Raw genomic sequence first — 7,460 nt, 5'->3', positions numbered from 1 at the left:
CTGCCAACAAACCCTTGTCTATCATATCAATTATAAAATTCACAACATCCTCTCACCACTCAGCTGTATACCCTCACTATTGCTCTGCCGTCTACCCCTGAAGCTGAGAACTCAATCAATGCTTAGCAATAAACTTTCCATGTAGAAACCTAAAGTGATCTCTCAATCAGTTCATAACTCTCAGTGATCTATCTGCCACAATATGGTCGGCATCACTGTTTACTGCAACTCAGGCTCAAGAGGCAGCCCACTGGAACGTGACCACTGAAAATGAGATAATGCATCTGCAATGTAATTGTTAATTACCAGGACACGGTGTGCCCCCAATACGAAATTGTGCTTTAAGCAACCTGGAACTGAAACCCTCAGCAATTTCAACACTTTCACATCACTTACCCCCTGTCTATTTACAATGTGCATCACTGACATGTTGTCAATATTAAAAGCTACTCTCTCATTCTTGATATATCTGCCCTTTAACATCAGCACCACCGATAATGGAAATAACTCCAAGAACAACTCCATGAATGGGAGAAAAGGAAGCAATTGAATTGCTGATTTTAGTTAACCGTTTGCATGAGAAACCCCAGCCCTTTGCCCTGTCCCAGATCAATGGCATCATTAACTGATGCGTAATGTTCGAAGGTCAAATCCTCAGAAATTAAGGGTTGGGGATACTCATCAAGTGAGGAGCACATGGTTTGTCAGCAGATTCCAGGACAGTCTTGTGTGACTCATGTCCCCCAGCTTGAAAAGAGGCTTTGGTCTGCTGCATAGCCTTAGTTCAGGAGAGGATGGTGGAGACAGAGAAGGCCTTTGCCTGAGAAAAGGATATGTACCCTGAGTGTAGTTTTAGTGGTCTGGATTCACCAGTGATGAGGAGGCCCAGTGTTGGCAGCAATAGAGAGTCCAGTGTAGGTAGATCCACACCCAGATCCAAGACCATGGTACTTAGTTCCCAGGAGGAGGGTGTCACACCTGAAGGATATAGGCTAAGGTTCAGGGGTAATAGGAAACTGTTGTCCCACCAGTCTTGGGGGTAGTTTGTGGATGAGTGCTGTGATGCACTGGAAGGTTGGGTGATGGGCAGCAAGGCAAACAGTTTTGAAGGGCTATTCAATCGATTGTCAGACAGCACATGTTCTGTTTTTGATTTCCAGGGTTACACCTACACCTGTTGGAGTGTGAGTTCCACAGAGCTTTCACCGGAGGTAGACATCTGGGTGAGTGTCAGAGGGTCTGAGAAGCATTTGGGAGTGATCCTAAGATTAGTGGCTCAGGTATTTCCCAGCCGAGAGTGTTGGGAAAGGTTCTTAGTAGCCCAGATAAGTCCCAGTGTAGTGGGAGGGGTGCATGGACTCATGTCCTGTCTCCTAGGAGAAGGAGTGAGAATGGGATCCATTCCTTTTTATTTAATACCATCCCTTGATATTTTGATCCATCTTTGTTAATAAAATTACAGGCGGAAATTACATCCTTTTTTGGGGACAAACATCTGCCAAGAATTGCTTGGAAGAAACTTAGACGACGCAGGGAGAAAGGTGGCTTGGCAGCTGCAGACCAGAAAATGTATGCATGGGCGTTCCAGTTGTCCCATACTCGAATGTTGTTAAAAATGCCTGTTGATTATGGGGTTGGAACTCTCTTCTCAGCTCTGCTTAAAGGGGAAGGAGTTAGTCAGTCAGGCTTTTTATTTAAATTTGGAAACCCCAAGTTTTTTATGAAAATCAAACTGAAGGTTTTGCAAGGGATGGCCAAAATATGGTCGGAACTAACGAAATCTTTGAAATTGGGGTACTTTTGTAGCAGGACTCCTCTTTGGGGCCTTCCTGAAAGCCCCGTTTGGTTGCGAGACATTCTTGCTGTTCTATTAAAAGAAGCAGGCCTGGAAGTTTGGGGGGACCTCTTCTTCGAAGGTGACTTGCTTTCTTGGGACTATCTTAAAAATAAAATGTTGTCACATTTAAATATATGCAAATAGCTAGCTGGACTCATTCATTTATTTCCGTTCCCTCACGAGAGAATAGGTTTCCACTTGGAAGTTAGAGTCAGCTAATATCCAGTTTAGTTGATAATCCACCTGCAAAAAAGGAGATTTCCCTCTGGTACAAACTTATCCTGGATGAAACAGATGGCGACTTTCGGCTACCAGACATGCTGTGGGGCTTTCTTATTGTTGGTCGTAACTTGAAATACTTTGGACCTCTTCATGCGAGCTTTTATGGGACATCGTTAAGCCCGCTTGGCTACGCAGGAACCATCTTTATACTCTGCACAGAGCATATTATTCTCCTCTTAGACTCTCAAAATTCTCTGAGGGAAAGTCTGTAGCTTGTGCTAAGTGTGGTCTGCTAGCTGCCTCGGATGCACACATGTTTTTTGAGTGACCCCGTCTGGTTTCATTCTGGGAGGTGATTGGTAACACTCTTTCTACATCATTGGGCTTCCAAGTGGTCCTTGAGCTCCCCCTCGTGATCTTTGGGATTCTGGAAGGGGTCCAGAACCCGGCAAAAGTTTGTTCTTTTACTCTATTTTACTGGCCAGAAGGGAGATTTGCAAAAAGTGGAAAGATTTCTTACCACCTTCTCTTAATGACTGGTATGTTTCAGTCTTGCAAGTCTCCAGACTTGATTTGGCTAGGGCTGGCAATCAAAGTAAAAGGACTTTTTTCATCTGTTGACCTGGCAGCACTGAGTTACCCGGGGTTTCTTTTTTTCCCGGGTCCAATGATTATGCTACTGTGGTTTATACTACTTGTAGAGCCGTTACCCGGTACTAAGCCCGGTCCCTATCGGCTGTAATTTCCACCAGACATTTTGTAATGGTTTCGTGGTGTTTGTACTTGGAGGAGTCGCCCTGCCAGTTGTATAAACTGAGACAGCATGTCGTATCCCCACCCTCGACATCACCTGATACTATGGTGGTAAAATGAGGACAAAAAAAAAAGAGAATGGGATGCATCCCAAGGTGCCCGAAACCCAGTCTCAGGGCCTGGAGTGTCCCCTAAGGGAACACCAGCTAGGGAGCCTAGGCTGTACTGGTAGGCCATCCAATGAGGGGCATCTCCTAGTGTCAGGAGAACTTGGAGCATCTGTAAGCAGAGCTCCATCAGTTCTGGTGTCTGGCGGTGCCACTCCTGAGTGGAGGGTGAAGAAGTCCAGATGGAGGGGTGAGAGGGGGATGAGGTCCCCAGCAGGAGAACCAGTGGCTCAGGGGTCAGCCATAAGGCCTGAGAATTCAAGGAGTGACCATGGCAACACCACTTCTGTTTTGGGGGGTCTTCTCGTACTGTCAGATGGGCAGGGGTCGGGAGATCAGCGCCAGGCAGACTGTCACACAACACATGAGATATGTGTTACCCTTAGGGGGGGCATGTGTGGTCCCCAGGAAGTCCTGGTGTGCCAGGCAAGTGCTCAGACCCAGGGTGTATCCCTGGGTTTGGAGGCCAGGTTCAGGAGGTAATGCTTGACCTGGAGTGTAGGACATCTGTAAGCAGTATCCCTACCATTTTGTCTTCTGGGAGTGCAGAGGGAGGGAGTCCTTGCCTCTGACCCCGGCTCAACCAGTGGGTTTAGTCCCAAGGTTGAGACACCAGTTGCAGGGTCAAGGTCCTGAACTGGTAGGAGAATTGTGTAGGAGGGCCGATTTCAGCGTCCTGACAGTTGTGTTTTCTGAGAGTGCCTCTCCTAGGAGGAGAGTGTGGAACCCCAGAAAGAGAGGTAGGGGGAAGAGAGCCTCACCTGTGACCCATGGTCAGCCTGAGGGTGCAGAGCCTGGATAGAGGGATCAGTAGCATTATAGGACAGCACTAATTAGGGGTAAAGTGGAGAATGGATACTGTGTACCTGGGGCTACTGCCCCCCGCTCCGTGAGATGGCACTGACCACAGACATCTGGATGGCCTAGGGCCTGGTCCTGGCCACGGACAGCTAGGGAGTCCCAGTAGGGTAGTTTAGTTGGTCCTGGGAGCTTTGACAGAGGGAACCACATGGGTTCAGATTGGCGTAGAACTGGAGTGTGCCCCTGCAGTTGTGGGCCCGCGTCCATGTTCTATCGCCTCAAACAGGGAAGCCCATCAAGGTATTGATTGGTCTACCCTGACTTTATGCTGGAAGGGGGTTGTGTTGTGGTAGACCCTTTTTGCAGGGTCATTCCAGAACCTTTTGTCTTCCTCCTGTATTTTGTCTGACCTGGTGTTGGTGGTGTTAGGACTCTGGACACTTTATCATTGCTGTTCAGTGTTAAAGTGCATGTGCTCTCTATGGTAATCTTGGTAAGATTGGTTTACACCTCTTTGGGGTATTTAAATTTATCTATTAGTCCTTTGTAAAGTGGTCTCTCATATACCCAAGGTCAGTAAATTAAATGCTACTGGTAGGCTTGCAGCGCTGCTTGCGCCACCCACCAAAGTAGCCTTTCAAACCTGTCTCAGGCCTCTCCCTTTGCAAGGCCTGTGCGCACAGTTTACTGCCGCTGTGACGTGGCACACAAAGTGGTTGCTACGTCTGTGACTCTCCTTTTACTACATATCAGTCACCCCTAAGGTAGGCCCTAGCTAGCCCTATAGGCAGGGTGCACTGTAGGTAAAAGTTAGGATATGTGCCCTAACTGTGTGGCATGTCCTCATAGGGACAGACAGCCTATTTGGTTTCTCACTGCTGCGAGGCTGCCCTCTCATAGGAGTGCACTGGGGATTCCCTGATATGTGTTTTAGTGGTAATTCCTGATATGAGCGGGATGGCGTGATCAAATTTGGATTATCTGGAATACTGGTGATAAATGCTGCATAATGGTGTTCGCAGATTTATTATCACTATTTTTGAAAGGCCACTTTTAGGAGTGGGCATTTCTGTTTGCTATGTGTCTTTGTGCCCGCCTGTTGTGCATTGCATGTTTGGCTCTGGACGACAGGGGCTGAGGAGGTGCAGAGGCTCCAGAGGGGCTGGGTGAGTCAGCGCTAGGCTGAATCTGCCTGATCTGAATTTGGAGTAGTTGGAGGAGTAGCATCTGACTCTGAATAGGACTGTGCCTGACTTCCACAATGCTGGCTCCACCCCATGTGGTGTTTCTCGGGCCAGAGCCTACACTGACAATGGGGAGTATTGTGCACTTGATAAGTGCCCCCGAAAGTGGTTTGGACTATTTCCAAGGCCCTGTGCCAGGGCAGAACAAAGACTGTATGCAATGTAAATATTGGGGGTGTGACCCATGTGTGCTTACTTGGAACTTGAGGCTGGAGGACTGCTGGACACCAGGAGGAACTGCCACGAAAACCTTCCCCTCTGCTGGAGGGCCCTGTGAGCTGGCCTGCTCAGGCCCAGCTCTGCCCTGTGTGGCCTGAAATCCAGCACATGGTGAGCGCTTGATTAGTTTCTTTGCTTGAGTTTCCTGCCTCTAGATGGGAGAGAGATAGCGGGAGGGTAGCACTATGCTGCTGCCTAGGCTGAGGGGAATGCTATGTGGTAGGACATTTGTGCCCGCACAGTGAGCCCAAACAAAAATATGTGGAAAATGTGATTTCTTTCAGCTAAATTTGAGGTTTGCCGGGGATTCTGGTTAGGAATACCTCAATGGACTCCCCCGGGGTGTCTCGTTTTCAGAAATGTGTGGGTTTGGCAGTTTTCCAAGATGGCCACTGAGCCCGGGGCCAAAAAGCCAGGTGACCCCCCCTTGCAAAGCCAGGTTGTTTTGTGATAGGTAACTTAGATGTCTTCTCAATACGTTTTGGGCCCTTGTCTGTCAAGGGTGCTTGGCCCACCCATGCGAGTGAGGTACCATTTTTATCTGGAGACCTCGGGGAATGCTGGGTGGCTGTAAATTTGTGGATACACGCAGATTTCAGAACTTTATATCACAGAAATATGAGGAAAATGTTTTTTTTTTTATAAAGTTTGAGTTTTGTAGGGGATTCTGGGTAACAGAACCTGGTGAGAGCCACACAAGTCAACCCGTCTTAGATTCCCCTATGTGTCTCGTTTTAACAAATGTATAGGTTTGTTAGGTTTCCCTAGGTGCGGGCAGAGCTACAGCTGAGCACTTTGCAAAAAAATGGTCAGTTTTCACTGTAAAAATGTGGTGTGTCCATGTTGCGTTTTGGGTCATTTCCTGTTGCGGGCACTAGGCCTTCCCAAGCAAGTGAGGTACCATTTTTATCAGAAGACTTTAGGGAATGTGGGGGGTGGAATTTTGTGGATCCACACAGATTACAGAACTTTCCATTACAGAAATGTAAGGAAAATGTGTTGTTTTTTACAAAGTTTGGGGTTCGCAGGGGATTCTGTGTAACAGAACCTGGTGAGAGCCACACAAGTGACCCCCCTGGATTCCCGTGGGTGTCTAGTTTTTCAAAAATGTATAGGTTTGCTAGGTTTCCCTAGGTGCCAGCAGAGCTAGGGTTCAAAATCTACAGCTAGGCACTTTGCCAAAAAAGGGTCAGTTTTCACTGTAAAAATGTGGTGTGTCCACGTTGCGTTTTGGGCCGTTTCCTGTTGCAGGCACTAGGCCTACCCACACAAGTGAGGTAAAAAAAAATCTGAAGACTTTGGGGAATGTGGGTAGTGTGGAATTTTGTGGATCTACACAGAATCCAGAACTTTCAATTACAGAAATGTAAGGAAAATGTTGTTTTTTTACAAAGTTTGAGGTTTGCAGGGGCTTCAGGATAACAGAACCTGGTGAGATGATCACTCTTCACCCCCTCCTGGATTCCCATGGTTTGTAGTTTTCGAAAATATATAAGTTTGCTAGGTTACCCTAGGTGCCGGCAGAGCTAGGGGGATGTATGTCATTACGACGCGGTGTTTACACTGCGCTACCATTACAACGCAGTTGTCACAACGCAAGTCATTACAACGACTTGCGTTGGAGGGTGCTGGATTGTGGATTATTTTAATTTTCTATTCCAACTCCAGCCCACGTAACAGTAGGGAAGGTGTTGGAATAGAAAATTAAACTATTCCTTAAGCAAGAGCGCCATCCAGCGCAAGTCGTAGTAATGAGTTGCGTTGTGATGGCTGCGTCGTAAAGGCGCCGTGGTGTAAACACCGCGTTGTAAAAGATGTTTCCCGAGCTAAGGTTCAAAATCGACAGCTAGGCACTTTGCAAAAGAAGTATCAATTTTCACTGTAAAAATGTGATGTGTCCACATACTTTTGGGCCGTTTCCTATCGCGAGCACTAAGCCTATCCACACAAGAGAGGTAACATTTTTTTCTGAAGACGTTGGAAAACGTGGGGTGGGTGTAATTTTGTGGATCCACGCAGATTCTAGAACTTTCCATTACAGGAATGTGTGGTAAATGTGTTTGTTTTTTAAAAAGTTTGAGGTTCGCAAAGGATACTGGGTAACATAACCTGGTGAAAGCACCACAAGTGACCCCATCCTGGATTACCCTGGGTGTCTAGTTTCCAAAAATGTATAGGTTTGCTAGGTTCTGCTAGATGCCAGCAGATCTAGCGTTC

The sequence above is a fragment of the Lissotriton vulgaris genome, chromosome 8 (genome assembly GCF_964263255.1).
Source record: "Lissotriton vulgaris chromosome 8, aLisVul1.2, whole genome shotgun sequence".
NCBI classification, from domain to species: Eukaryota; Metazoa; Chordata; class Amphibia; order Caudata; family Salamandridae; genus Lissotriton; species Lissotriton vulgaris.
This window is presented reverse-complemented; position numbering follows the sequence as displayed.